The sequence below is a fragment of the Hippocampus guttulatus genome, chromosome 16, assembly GCF_054856545.1.
Source record: "Hippocampus guttulatus isolate MCC_2025c chromosome 16, RoL_Hgut_1.0, whole genome shotgun sequence".
Taxonomy (NCBI): domain Eukaryota; kingdom Metazoa; phylum Chordata; class Actinopteri; order Syngnathiformes; family Syngnathidae; genus Hippocampus; species Hippocampus guttulatus.
In genome coordinates this window covers 8,918,729-8,934,652 of record NC_141276.1, presented here as the reverse complement: position 1 = coordinate 8,934,652, position 15,924 = coordinate 8,918,729, and the positions used below count along the sequence as shown (strand labels likewise).

Below are 15,924 nucleotides of genomic sequence, written 5' to 3'. Positions count from 1 at the left end.
CTCGGCAGCTGCGTGCATGTGTGCATTATTGGATCGTGGGGAGGCATTTTCATGAGCTCACACTCTATATGTGTGTGTGTAGGTGTGTGTGGTTGTCAGGAAGGGGGGCCCTGTGGACCAGAAGGGGGATTGCGCGGGGGAGGCGCACATGAAGATAGATGTTCGATGATATCCGCTCATTGTTGTGTCGCCTTCACGTCCATGTCGGGCTCTTATCAACCTATTGATCACGACCGGGCTGTAATGGGGCGGCCCGGGCCGAACGTGGCTATTTACAATGGCACAACACATTTGTTCTAATAGGGATGGCGCTCCCCGGGGAGGCCGAGCGGGATCTGGGACATCTGCTGCCTCCCCTCCACCGCCTGCACGATTCCTTTGCCAATATTGCACAATCTCATGTCCAAGACATGTGGAAGCTATGTATTTATCTAATAATAATACGTCACTAAACAGCGAATCCAACCTTTTTTTTTTTGTTGCATGAACTTGTGGTGTGATTTTTTTTACACAAATATAATAAAGTGCTGAGGCTTTAAGTCATCACAGGTATATAAACACATTTACATAAATTGACACCCTTGCAGCTGTTTGCACATGCTCTTATTAGAGTAAGAGGAGGGAGAACATCTGGGGGATTATATGCAGCTTGCTTTCTGCTTATTTTATTTTATTATCATCATTCCCATTTTATAATGTATAATGCAGGGGTGTTTGTCCTTGGTGGAGTTGCGAATTATTTTTGGTCATTTTTTTTCTAGACGCCTTTAATGATAATTTGCCGTTTGGATTGACGCCCTCAATAATGTAAACATATAGTCACTATTGTGTTCGTTTACAGGTGTGTCAAACTATGCCTATAAACTAAACTATGTAAGCAAATATTTTTGCTTCCTTTGCAAATAACAGAACACACCGCTACTTGTGTCAATCAAAAGTGTCAATCTTTGAAAGGGTGTTTTTTTTAACTCATGTTGAGCAGGTGTCTTATAAGAGTCACAATGACAAAGGGGAAAAAAAGTGCATTTTTCTTTCTATATTTTCCCTCGAGGCTCCAATTTGCACTAAAATTGAATGTGTATATTATTTATTTCTTTTTCCATGCACGTTGCTCTCCGAGGCTATGTGGGACGTGTGCCCAGTTCATCTATAATTCATTAGCAGGCTGAATAGGAGTATCGCTGGCTGCACATTGGTGGCCTTAAGGTGAAATTAGCGATTTGCTTAAGTAGTTAAGCTTTTTCTTGCCCGGGAGCTGCACGCCTGCAATGCTTGAAGAGAACCATCAATCGATGGGGCTGTGCGTTGTGAAAAAAAAAAAAAAAAAGGAGCGACGTGTCGCCCATGAATCACACTTTATGAATTCAATTTGGGCCCCGTATAGCCGCAGAAATTTTCAATTTGAACGGCGGGATCATTACCGGGGGTGGGGGTGGGGGGGGGGGGTAAATTGTTTTTGCTCTATTATGCATCGCGGACGCCGTCGTTTTTCTTTCTAATTATGTGAGGCGGTGTCAGGTCGGCCTGTCACGCAGACGCAAATTTTCAATTGAACTGATCATCGTGCATCCATTCGTACGTCGACATGCACGCATACTTGATAAATATGCGATGTCTCCGAGCAAGTCTGGAATGCCAAAAGGGCAGGTGTGAGGAGGGACTTGGAGGGCTGGGGGAGAGGGGGGGGGGGCAGACTGGGAAAATAATATGGGTGGTGCGTGGAGGGGGGCTACATGCAGCAATAAGTGTAGATCACGCAGCTAATTTAGCACCCCCTGCTTTTTTTTTTTTTTTTTGGTACCATTTCCATTTCTCATTTCGAACTCTCAGAGGAGGAGAGGCAGCCCAGAGGCGGGAATGGCCGTGCACTATCATGTAGAGACGGGGGGGGGGGGGGGGGGGGGGTTACAGAGACACAGCAAAACCCCCGGCTTGTCTGTTGCCACACCAGCACGTTCCCTGCTTATAGGCTTAATTAAGGCTAACAGACTTTTGTCTCTGTGTGTGTTAGTTTTATTTAATGGGGACAAATTAATTAAGGCCATTAAGATGTGTCATTTGCGGAATTGCTGCAGAATCGTCGAGGATTTGGGAGAAAATGACTACATTTGACTTAAGGGAACATCAATAATATAATATCGTACGAACAGGAAGGCTCATTTGGCTCCCTAGATAAGACCAAAAAAAAAATCTTTGATAAAAATCAAATGGTACTTGACATTTGGCTTCCTGTGCTGCAGGAACTTCAGTCATAACGCCCCGCCCCGTCCCCTTTTTAGGATTATTTCACACTCCTTCTCATTAATGCGCCGGTGGATTTCATCAGGCTTATCTTTCACGCACATACCTAGGATAAGCCTCAAATTAACCATCTGCACTGATGATTTTTCAAAAAGTGTTTCAGCCAAGCAGTAAAAAGGTGGCAAAAGACAACATTTAGACGAGCAGCAACTCATTAATCCACGAAATCTGTCTAAAAGACAAACTGATTTTATTTTATTTTATTTCTTTTTATTGGTCCAAAAAAAAAAGAAAAAAGAAATAACATGCATGTCAAGTTTGACTGACTGACAAAATCGGACCCGATAGCGAGACGCTGGTCCTATTTTAAGATTTTTTTTTTTTTTTTTTACCATTAGGGTCCTTTTCTAGTTAATCACACCCGTTTATAAAATTCGAGTAATTACGTTTAGCTTTAAATTTGTTGGATATGGAAATTGGGGTGTTGAAATTTTACATTAGTGCAGAAGTGACCCGCAATGCAATAATGTCAATTTCCCAAACGCTGACAAGTGAAAATGATTTGCCTTGAATACCACTCGGAAAGAATTTTGTTCTATCGCACAAGCGCAAATAATATTCTCGTGTAAATTATCCGTAGTGATCGAAAACAAATACCTTGGCTTTACATATAAATAGCTTTTTTTCGGGGGTGGGGTGGGGTTGTTTAACATGCAGCAGCTGTTCTTAATGAAGGGGTGAAGTCTGGGCTGGGGGGGGGGGGGGTTATACAAGATATCATTTTCAATTTGAAATAAAACAAATATGAATATGACTGCAGAACATTTCCACGGGATACATACCTACGCGTTCTTTATAACCTTCAAGGAAAATGCCACGTGTTACATCTCCGGCCATTAAGACGTCGACGACGTCATGGGAGCGGTCTGCCTAATTTTCGAGACAGGAAGACAAAAGCAAAAGACGTCGCTTTTTGTTCATTTTTGCATGGAAAGGTTTGACTGCAAGTTGAGCGGGTGAGGACTGAAACGTGAGTGCCAAGTGTGCGTGTGCGTGCGTGTGTGTGGTGGTGGTGGTGGGGGGGGGGCTTTAAGAGTTGACATTTTTTGCACACGAAACGATGAGTTACACTCCTGTTGTGATTGCTATGCGTTTTATCCCCTTTGCTCGTCTTCCAGCTGGCGGCCTGACAGAGCTCGAGAGGCGAAGAGAGACACAAACACAAACAGACAAACAAACAAACAAAAAAAAAAGTAGCGTACACACGCGAATCACAGCACATCAAAGCACGCCGGAAGGCTGGTTGCGGAAACACAATACGCGCTTAAATCATGAAAATCATGTTGCGTGCATGAAGTTGATTTTTTTTTTTAAACTCGGCAACATGCCCCCCCCCCTCCCAAAACCCCTACAATATCCACAATGCGGTTTAATTAGGAGCTACACCGGTACCTCTGCTTACGAACGCCTCTTCATTCGAAATTTTTAAGTTACGAAATACCACAACAGGAAAATATTGCATCTTGTTACGAAAAGATTTTCAGGATACCAAAGGTAAAAATACAGTATGGGCTGCTACTCGCAGCTCCGAGTTTCCTGAACGCAACATAGTTTTAGCTGCTCTGCCATTGGCTATGACCGAGCATCTTCCTGCCGTCCCATTGGCTAAGAGTGTGTCTGTAGCTAGATTTTTGTCTATGCAGCGTACTCGTGGCCAGTAGCCGTTCCGATAGTTTTACATAAATGTGAATCCCTACAGAAAAAGTGTTCACCAATCGGGCGATCACTCAATATGCTTCTGTTTGCCTTGGACATTTTCGAAGGATTGTTAAAAGCCGACAAAAGCAAACGTCCTTGGAACAGTTCTTTACAAAACGCCAGGCAAAAATCACTTCTGATAGACAACACGAACTAAAGAGGGCAAAAAACGATGGGGAGGCAGTTAAAAGTTAAATGACCATCATTTTTATTCTTTACTCTATTCTTTGCTTTTTTTTTACATGATGCAACACTCTCATTTATTGTGCAATGATCTAATTGTAACATGTATTTGTAACATATTTTGATGCATTTTTTTTGCTTTATAAAACATTTATAAATGCTTTATAAAACATCATGTCTGAAAATTTGGGGGGGGGGGGGGTCTTGGAACGCATTAGGGCATTTACATGGAAAACGTAACTCTACTTAAAACATTTTCTAGCTAAGACATTTCTTCCAGAACCAATTAATTTTGTAAGTAGAGGTACCACTGTATTTACTGTACATTTACATTCCATTAATCAGCTAAAGAAGTGAAGACAACAGCTCTTAAAAATGAATGAAAAACACAAAACATGTTACATGACCACCTCATTATGATCATTGTAAAGGCAGAATGCTTGATATAGCTCTGGCATTGACTTATAATACACTGTGCATGTTGTGCGGTGAGCATATAGAATTCGACATATGGATCAACTGAAATATACAGTATGCACCAATTAGCACCTTTTCTAGCGACGCCATTCGAAAATCTGCGCTTTGTAATTGCTTTCACTTTGGTTAAATAGCTTTATTGGCAGACTGTTTGCCATACAGGATGTTCACCGTAAGTGCAGTCAATTAAAAGGCGCTGTTCTTAGAAATCTAAGCGTCAAATATAAAAGGCGGTTCGCCAATCACTTTATGGAAAAGGCATTTTTTTGTTGTGTTATGCTGATGATGCCTATGAATCCATTTTGAGGCAAGAGGGGCTGTGCATTACAAGAAAAAACCCCACCTGTGCTCCTTACCTGTGTTTTAATTTTTTTTAAATTTTTTTATAAGTTGTTACTTATAAATGTGTGCTAAAGAGATGTGGCCAGTTGTTTTTTGGTAGTTCTGTACTAGCACATCGACACAAATGTCCTCCATTGTCACGGTCAAACTTTGTCGTCATGTATTGTTACTTTCACAAAACTTCCCCTTTGAAATGTGTTTGCAAATTCCACCAGTGGAGTGATGTGTCAGGACTGTAAACAACAGGGGTGGCAAATAAAGTGATCCAGAATCAGGAGAACTTGCCGTTTAAAAGTGGCAGATGAAACATCCTTTTTCACGGATGTTTCATAAAACTCTGATTTGGAGAAAGTCGAGAAGCTACGATTAGTCTCTCTCTTCCATGTCTTTTAAAACAAGGACAAATTAGTGCAACCAACCTGGAGGTCCCAGTTTGGCCCCTCCATTGATGTAAGCAATTCTTTATTTTTAGTCCGATCAATGTGAATCACCAAGTTTGCCAGAGTCGCACACAAAGAACCCCGGAGAACATCCCGAGGTGCAGCCTTGAAAGCTTTTGCGAGAATCAAACTGTCATTTGTTCAATAGCTGAAAGGCTGCAAGAGAGGGGGAAAAAAAAAAGGGGGAAGCATCAACCGAGGCGAGCCGTTTGCTTGTGATTCGAGGGACGGTGACATCCATGCAGGCTTCAGACAGCCAGCAGGATGTCTCAAATATCAATAAGACTCGCCAGCGCTATCGCAGCGGGGTGAAGTCAATGGGAGAAGAACAATCCAAGTGGGGAAATTTGACTCAACCCCGTGAAGCAACCTAACTTGCTTTTCAAGCTTGACTAACTATTTAGGTTCCAAGTTTGGGTGCATTTGAAAAATACGGTGAATGCAACTGAAGTGATACAGTTGGGAATGAAAACATGATTTTCATCAAGCCTCGAAAGTAGTGGTATGAGTCGACGAGTCAACTTGACTACTTTGTGTTGACGTTTAAAGCTCGAAGTCGACTCATTGCAAATCATGTGATTTTGGCATCCTTTTATTCCAACTGCGCAATTTATAGAGGATTTTTGATGCTCTGTGGAGCAGCGAGATGTCCGGCAAAGACATTGTGACCTGGTCTCTATTTTTGCGCGGGTCCAAAAAAACAGAAAACAAGCTGAAAAAAAAAAAGACGCCTGTATTATTGCTATTTTAGTTTTACTTGCAATATTTATGTTGGTATCATTAAAGTTAAGGGCAGACCGATTAATTGTTCATCCGATTTAATCAGCTGATATTAGCTCTTTTAAAATCTGCAAAAATTGGCAGAATTTTGCCAATTTCCATTTTTCCTTGCTCATAAACATATTGCAACATAGGACAAAAGTCATTCAAGCATCCTGACCCCCAAAAATCAGAAAAAAAGTTTCCTGTTTTTCTCTGTTTTGTAAAATTAAATAAGGTAGCACAAAGTATTGCTGCCCTTAATTCATATTTTATTTTGTGCATGCTCAGGGAGCCCAAAAAAAAGAGATTATTTCATTCATTAGATATTTTTAAAATTAATCGATTAATCAGTTATCAGAATTTTAATCAACCAAACATCGGGCCAATATCAAACATTGGTATCGGCCTAAAAAAAATCCATATCAATCCGGCCCTAGTTAAGATTTAAAGTTACAAATGCGACTTACATTGCCTGAACAAATGGTATCCGTGATTGAGTGAAAGCATATAAGCCCTTTTAGCGAAACACATCCTCACGCCCAATCCTGGCAGCGTGCAAATGTTGTCATTGGGGGCTTTGCGCTCTGGTGATTTGTATGAAAGAGACAAGTCTTTTCCTTTTTGCCGACTTACCGAGGAATCTTTGCCCCCGGAGGTTAATAAAGCGTGAAGTGTGAAAAACTTCCAGAGATGGGATGAGTTAAACACTGTCATCGAAGCTTCATGCGGTACTTTCTACATTTATTTATGTACGTGTGGCTGCTTTAGCAGAAGACTTTAATCTGCGGGCCATCTGCTGCCATCTCGTAGGGGCCATCTCGTGTGTCCAAAATGAATGGAAAGTGTAACAAGAGCTGAGCAAGACCTCCCCATTCAATTTAATACCTACCTCTACCGAGTTCAGTTACAATCCACCACGTCAAGGTAGGAACTAAATTTACTCTACAAAAGTATGCTCATCACAATTCATACCACTCGCTCTCGATGTTACGGATTCCAGTCAAGAAGAGGATCAACAGTGGTTAAATGAACCATTGGTTGATTTGATATAATAGTTCGGATGCAGAGGGGTGAACATGTCTGTCAAAAAAATCTCCAATCAGACAGCAAAAAGTAATCAAAATAGATGTTTGAAGGTTTAAAACGAACGTGAAATCAACGCTAGTTTCATAAACCCGTCTATGGCGTTATGCATTGGGTGTTAGCATTGTGCTTGAAGGACAAAATGTTATTTTGATTCACAAAGTCGAATTCTCTTTGTTTGATGTTTAGTTTGACAGTAAAATTCAAGTAGGAGTGGCAAAAAACAGCTGAAAGCAAGCTCAAATGTATTATTATTATTATTACTTGATATTTCTTTGAATTGTTCACAAGCTGCCAAACTTCTGCTTGTTGCAAAGTTTGCTGCCACAATGGCGGACGTACATTTTTTCCCCTCACTGCTCAAGACAAAAAAAAAAAAATCACTTACTGAATGAGCGAATTCAGTGTGTGTTATAATTGGTTCAATGCGTTAGAGAATACTATTTGACGCTCATCTTAATTAAAAAAAAAAAGCATTTTCAAGCGAGAAAAATAAATCTTTGTTAACTATTGTTTTACATGGAATTCGCCAAACAGGCTAATGCAAAACTACAAAAACAACAGTCAGTCAGTACCGTTCACACTTTGACCTTCATAATGGGTACAGTGCACGCCTAAGGGAGACTTGACTAGTAGACATTTTGGGCTGCAATTAAAAACACCCTGACAAGAGTTGCAAATGCGAGAGGGAATCCAAGACGTTCACAATTAAAGCGAGACTGCAAACCTTCTGAACATCATCAAGGCCAAGACCTCACATCTCACCATTACATGCACATTATTTAATCCCCCGGTGCACCCTGCTAACTACTGACATGTACACTTTCTGTCATGAAGCTCAGCGACAGGAGCAGACACTCCACCCTGGGTCCACTTTTTCATTTAATGGCCCGAGGGGAGTGAGTGTTCAACTAGGCCTGAAATGTTCAAAATACATTTAAAACGCTCTATAGGGTGAAGCATGTTACAGCATTGTGGCACTCGATCACTTTAGGAGCAGTTGAGATTGACAGCCCAGCAACATTTCAATATAGTAATGGAGGGTCTGACATTAAGCTCTCTGAGCTGTGGTCAGATGAGCCAAACTCTGGTGGTCCTGTCAGAACCGGTACTAGCCCCACATTTTTTTTTTGTAATATAATTTGATACATTTCTAAGATTTCATATTATTTCATGGGGTTATTGAATTGCATGGCCGTGACTTTGTACTAATCTCACTAAAATCAAGGCTTTATATTATCATATTATGTTCCAAAATCAATTACAAAATTATTAAAAGAATTTCATAGCACTTACAGTCCAACACTGGATGTGTATATATTTTTTGTTTTATAAAAGGTAGCAAAACCCAAATGTTTTAGTGACAGTTTTTGTGTGAAGACATATTTTGAAGCCCCGGCACTCTAAAATAAATAAATAAATGAAAAATAATGATGAAAATTATCACTCACTTTAGTTTCAGCGATCCCGGCGGTGAAGCTTCACTTTGCTGTCCTTGTTCCTTACCCTGAGTATGAATCTATTCAGGCTAGCGGTCATCTGGCTAGCTGAAGCTAGCAATATGAGGCTATCGTGCTCCTTTATCAAGTCAAGCATGTGCTGGTTGCATTTTTTTTTTCATCTTTCGTGTCATCAGAACATCCTTTAGGGTGTTTCAGTGATGAAAGAGTTTTGGTCCAAATCCGAAAATGCCCATTTGAGCCATTTTGGAGGCCAAAAATGTTCAGTGACGTAGGAATTTGTCGGCCTTAGGGCTGCCTTTAATGTTGAACCCTGTTGATGTAAGTTGGAAAATAAGAAACACAAACCTCGAGTCAGTCTCAAACCTATTGTGCAGAGGCAGCAAGCAAATGAAAGGTGATAACGGGACACAATCAATGGCGCTCACCTCTCGGAGGTGTGAGCACATCCATCAGCCAAGGCGAGGACGACCCGGGAGGCCCGAGCATTATTGACAGCGAGAGGGGAACCTGCGGAGGGAACATTTTAACACATGGAACACTTATTTAGCTGCTATTGATGGGGAACCGAAAACTTTCAAAGTAAATAATTATACCACCATATATTTGGTTAAACCAGATATATAGCTACTTTTGAGAAATCCATTCATTCACTTTCCCTCTGTCTTCCTGAAGGATAATGATTAAACCAGTAATGCAAGAAAGGCTCCAAAACATGTGTACTTGTTTGGGTCTACATGTAACATATAAAACAAAAAACACTGCTTAGCATTTAGTCTGCTAGCTTAATGCTAACGCCAGCACATCATAGGAAACTCAGAACATTTTCAACAGCTGATATTTGAACATATTTCCACATTCACTATCACAGTACTCGGTCATATATTCTTTATCTGCGCATCAATGGGCAAAGATGATTTTCAATATGAGGGAAATAAGCTAGGCACATAGTACAGTAGATTTGTCACCCCCTGTGGGATTGCTATGATACATCGCGATGCATGCATTTGGCAGAGTGATTAAATCTTTCCATGCGGTTGAGGTAAGTCGACGTCAATCCATTTCATAATTGACTTTTATGAACATGTTCTTTTGGAAATACTTCCATTAACATGTTAATTAGCATAGCGGGTTTAGACACCAATTACGGGTTAGGACTTCATTCAGGAATTAGCATAAATTAGCGCAATGTCTGGCGTGAATCAGTTGCATGTGGGGTGATCAATTGATCTCTCTCTTTTTTTTACCGTATTTTAGAGATGACATTTGCAATAAATAAACGTTTGTACGCCACATGCCTCAACGTGTGCTATTTCCAATTAGAGAGAATTCCGATTTCAATAAGAGACCACGCCGACAAAAGCCCGCTCGCTCACGCATCTTTAAAGCGCCTCTGCAAATTAATGAACAGAACACGAGAGGAGGAAATGATTCCTCCTGAGTTCTCTTGGGCAGATAATGATTCTCATCTTTATCAGCGGTTCATCTTCTAAGGTCAAGTGAAAGTGAAAGGGATGCAGCCCGCCCCCAGTGTTTCCAATTAAGATGAGAGAAAGAGAAGAAAGAGAGTGGCGCACTAGCGCCGGGCTGCATTATACACAGCCGCTTCCTGGCCCCTGAAGTATCCGCAGGCAATAGAAAACAAGACGATTAAATTATGACACCTATGAGTCATAATAGACTCACCAGCCAAAGTGAGATGAATGCCTTCGCACACATTGGCACCTTCAGAACTGTGCTCTTTGCTTTGTATGTAAAAGACTGAAACTGGATTGATAAAATGGAGAAGTTACGTGTGCGTTTTGCAGGTGTTCCTGTCATAACTGGGTAACTATCCCTTTAAGAAATGCACAGGGTTTTTTTTCATGATATTGTGACAAACATTTTGTTCAATAGTTGCAGAAATAAATAGTTCTGTTTCATATCGATTTTTAAAAATATATTATGTTTGTGGTTGGATGTTGTCAAACATAATATTTCCACCCTCTCATATTGAAATATCAGGTGACAGAAAAACATTTCAGAAATTCAACATGTATTCAATAAGCAGAACACAGTCTTCTAGCTAGCTGAATCACATTGCTAACTGAAAGTCGAGCACTAGCTTACAGCGCTAAAAGTAACCAAAAAAAATGTCCTCCCTGTCGGCAAGCTCACAAATTTCGCTATTTGGATTTATGAGGTAAATTGTTCGTTTGCAGTTAATTGATATGAAAAAAAAAGGGGGTGCTTGTCCAATTTTCAACCGCATATCATCAATTTAACACAATGGCCTTGAATGAAAAATTGTGACTTTTTAATGGTTGACGTTTCAATCTCCTCTCATCATGTGTACTGGGCAGGCATCCCTAATGAAGTGGCCTGTGATGACGGACACAGACTAGCCTATTCACTGATGAAAACTGCGTCGAACATTAATCTCGGGGCGTGGGGGGTGCTATAGGTGCAGTATGTTGCTATCGCGTCCCATGCTGATGGTGGTGGAAGATCTATACACACGCTGCGTCCGGTAACGAATTGGGTGGCAGGCAAAGAGGCTTACAAGGTTTTACAAGCAGGGGTGTGACTTTGAATTTCTGCCTCCTGACAACATGTCAGACCGGACCAACTTCCCCTCAGTAGGCTTGTTGTCATAACACTGGAGAAGAGCACCCCAACGCCAGCCTCCACCTCGGGGTCCCATGCTAAGAAGACTCACAAGAGCGTCAAATAAAAATACTTTCTGCAGCACTGAAAAATAGAAGACAGCCACCCCCCCGCCACCCCCCCCCCCCTGACTGCAAAGTGTTTGAAAGAGCCCTCACTCAGCTGATAGAGGAGGGGCCAGTGGTGTGAGCATGTGCTTAAGCATATGATTCAGTTCGATGGCATGCTGGTTTTTCATTCGACGCACATCGTAGCCCAGCCCAAAAATAAGTGGGCATAAATTGCAAATGAATACCCCTTGATGATGGGATGGGGGTGGGGTCGAATTGGACACTATGCACGTGTCACCTTCAATGGACACTTCATTAGGTACACCTAAAAATGTATATTTTTAGTTCGTCACGTGTATTGTGACTTTTTAATGACTTTTAGCGCTTTGTTGATTGTTGTTTGCTTTGGTGGAAAATGTTATGAAAAGGCCAATTCCTCAAGACTCCCACTGTCATAATAATATTGTGGACCACTCTAACATACAGAGTCGGGTGGAATAATTTTGAATAATAAAGTAAGAGCAATTTTTCTCCCCCAATATTGCGATTTAATACCAGATTATTTTTTTCTAAAAATCCTCTTTGGATGTTTTTTTTTTTTTTAAACAATCAGAAGCAATACATTAATCTTTATGAACACATTGGAAAATTATCTTCTTTTTTTTTTTCCATCAGACTTCTCCATATTGGCAATATCGAGGAAAACAAACCATGCGATTTCACCAACAGAATCAATTGATCCCTTATTGGCTTTAGCGCTCTAAAGAGTCACTGTTATTCCCTCCGAACCAAATGGGCGCACAAGGCAGGGCACAACAAGCAATCCCTCTGCTGCGGCGGCCCACAGATGGATGATTTCTCCCGAGTCGGGCAGAGCCGCATTGATTCGGCGACGTCGGGCGGATGTCACACATGCACTCGACAATGCTCGATGACTTTGCCATCCCATTCCCATTTAAATTGCCTGTGTGTTTCCTGTTCTGACACCTGTTTAAATCGATGCCTTCCTCTGCAGGTCATGGAGGCGGCGTGACCAGGCGCACCGCCGCCGCCTCTCAAATCCACTAAAATCAACACAATAATTGAAATATTTTCAAACTGATTACACCCAAGCCCCGCCGCCCGGCCGCCGGATGGAAGCGCATTGCCTAGTTGCCAGGGGGAGTAAATCATCTTGCGTTATTTGATTTGGCTTACTGATATGAAACGGCGAGTCCATCCATTAAATGCCTCGCGGTGCAGCACCATGGGGAGGGACGGCAGAGAGAGAAAACACAAAATAGTCAGCGGCAACCTTTTAAAACGGCATCTCTAACGTCCCTTCTCAGAGGGGACCTCTGCACAAATCTATTTGTTCCTGACCAGATAAACAAAGCTCAGCTTCCACTTTCATCAAAGCAGAACAAAAAAGACAGCGTAATATACCAGACTTCTCGCTTCTATAAAGCGGCCGAGAGGAATCGTTGGCTCTATTTGGCCAATATCGCATCCCAGGAGATAATAGTCAGTCAAACACAATACCTTTGACTGAGTAATAAACTGCCAGAAAAGGTGCATCAACTCAAGTTCCGTGGCAAGCGCTGCAATTTAGCGAGTGCCTTCAGACATCTCTGTCGGGGAAAACAGCAATGCCCCAAAAAAGTGGTCAACTATAACAATATCATCGCAGCAAAGCACCGCAAACGACAAGTCCAATGAGACATTTTTGCTTGAATGAACTACTTCTCTGGCAGTTGCCAATCAAAAGTCAACATCGACACCGATTACATGCTAATCATTCATCGATAAATGGGCCGAAGGCGAAAACATTTTCATCTTCTGCGATCAGTCAGCAACGGCGTGGTTATTGGATGTGTCTAAAAAGATTATCCTCAGTTATGCTTTTTTTTTTTTTTTTTTGAGGGGACTTTTAGCAGGGCACATTTTGATTGGCTGCTTGCAGAGTTGAGTAAACGGGTCTTTCTGAAGTTAATTGCCTCCAGTTAACTTTTTTTTCTCCTCCTTTCTCAACCAGCAAAGAGGTTAGGGGGTGAGCACTTACAAATCGAGGAGTAGGAGTGTGCGAGCATGACAAAACATGGATGCCTGCCCTGTTGATTAATTTGTATTGTCCTAAAACATTTTTTAAAAATGGTGCCAACGGGTGCTAGTTAGCCTCAAGTACAACATCAGTAGCCCACAAGTCTGTTCTAGAATTATGTGACCTACTCAAAAGAATTGAGACAAAAGAAGACTGTTAACATTTATTTTTTGATTCCATCTTAACATAGCACACATTTTGTCTTGTGTTGGTATTTTCGCATACACACGCAGTTAGCAAGATGTGTTGCGCTGTTGTGGGTGTGAACACAGACGACTTGATTCCTGGCTAATGGAAGCGAACCCCCCCCAAACAACCCCCGCCCCCCCTAAACTTAATTTGACTACGACAATTAAATCATAGACTTGATAATGCTGTGTGACTTCTCCAGCCCCTCCTCCAAGCTTGCTGATTACACCGGGGCCGCCACAACCCCTCCCATTTAATATTAATACTGCATTGAGGAGGATTTTCTCCAAAGACGTGTCAGACACCGAGAGGCAGCTCCGGCCGGCCTTGTCAAATGAGATCAGTGCTCGCCATAATGGGGAGGTCAAGTAGAGGGGCAGCAGCCTCTCCTGCTCCATAGCAGGCCGACAAGCCCGCTACTGTTTCATGGGGGCGTACATAAAAGCACGACAAACGCCAGATTCACTTAACGCATGTCCAAGGTGTGCCGTATCGTTCAAAGAATAATTCCAAAACTGAAAAAAAAAAAAGGAATAATCCTCCAACTGGGCTGCCAATTGAAATAATCTACTTAGGCAACATTAGATTCAATCTTTTCTCCTGCCGACGCCATTTAACAAACAGCCTTGACCTCAGTTAGGAGATGATTCTGTCACCGCGAACATGCTGGCTAACAGAGGAGTGCAGACTGCTCACAAAAGAAATTGGTTGAAAATGAAAATGGGGTGCTAGGCTTCAGCCTTGAGGATATAAATGGATCAAGGGATGGATGGTTTGTACCCAGTTCCCTTGAGGGATTAAAATAGTATAATAACAACATATTTACGGCTGTCAGCCTTGAGGCCACATGTAAACTTTTACATTTTAGGTTGCTGAAAGTAAGACTTTTTGACTCAGAAAAAAAAAATCATAATTGTTTTGTTTGTGGGAATGGAAATGATTTTTCACTTGATTACTCAAGGAGCAGTCAGTGAAATTTGGAATTGATCGACAACGTTGATCTGTTCCGTGAAATCTCCTGGTGTTTTTTTTATAATAGCTACAATTCTCTGGCTTTAGCCTTCATCCCCTTTCAAACTATGCACTAGGGCCATGAATGTAAGGGCCGACACACACTGAGCAATGCGGTGGAACCCCCGCAAGAGTTCACGAATGGCCGAGTCTCGGCTACCGGCTTTGCGACAAAACTTTGTAGAATTTTTTTTTGTTGTTGTTGTTAAATAATTGACACACCTGAATGTCAACATTCCAATATATGCTGAAGGTGCGGGTCTATATTTTCATGATTTGGCCTGAAATCAGCGGCCAGATTAGGTTTATAGCGCCACCTGTTGCTTTGGGATCTGCTGCGCTCTCGATACGGACGCCGATTGGGTGAACGGTTTGTTTACGTTTGGATATAATGTACGGTAAACGGCGCAAGTACAGTTTAAAGTCGCCTCATTAGCCGGCCGTCAGGCACCGCTCGGCCAGGGTCGATAGTGCGGCGGGGGGGGGGCCCGCTCGCGTTTAATTACTGGGCGGCACGTTTTCTTGCTCGTCTTCAAACTGTTTAACTGCTTTATTGGGCTGGCGCGTGGGGGCCATCTGGCCCTGCGAGTCCCCTTGAAAAAAAAAGCCGCGGCCTGACAAGCAAGAGATATGTCAATTCAGTCGTCGACACAAAGCAACATCTGCCGCGCCTGCAGCCCCGCTATTGTGCGGCCGTTTAATCTGTCCCCCTCCGCCCCTTGACGCCGCACAACAGTTCGCCGGTATTATGTTTTGCCACTCAATTAGCATTATCGTCCCGCTGAAATCGAAGCCAATTTACCTTTAATGACGCAATTGTTACATGAGTGACAGCAGTCGGCGCCGCCGCTATCGCTAGATAAACGCCAGGGCCGCCCTTGTTTTCCTTGGGTCGGCGGCAGGGGTGGGGAACGCGGGTAAGGGGGGTGGGGATGAGGTGCCGTGCGGCGTCTTCGCCAGCCAATGACGCCGGGCCCTGGGTTCACCCTTTCGCCACCGACATTGTTTCCTCCGCTTTGCCAGAATCAGTGTGCTGGAAAATTGAGTCCAGATTCATTAGGTTTCCAGTGTGGCGCTCGAGTCAGTTAAATTGATACATTTCCTAACAAAATTGAAGTGCTATTGTGGCACTCGCGGATGGCTGGTGACCCCGCTCGGCCCGCTGAGCCGCCCGAGCGAGCTGATGGATCCATTAGACCGCT

At 42.4% G+C, this 15,924-nt stretch overlaps 1 protein-coding gene across 2 annotated transcripts in view; it reads right to left on the bottom strand.

Annotated features, from left to right (window-relative positions):
* micall2a (mical-like 2a) overlaps positions 1–15,924 on the bottom strand; it is an 89,480-nt gene that overhangs the window by 1,402 nt on the left and 72,154 nt on the right. For both annotated transcript variants that reach the window (XR_015103259.1, XR_015103260.1), the window contains 3 exons: positions 9,175–9,256; positions 8,738–9,059; positions 3,084–3,171 (listed from right to left, as the gene is read on the bottom strand). The gene's annotated coding sequence lies outside the window, so the exon portion shown is untranslated. The remainder of the gene's footprint in view (positions 1–3,083; positions 3,172–8,737; positions 9,060–9,174; positions 9,257–15,924) is intronic.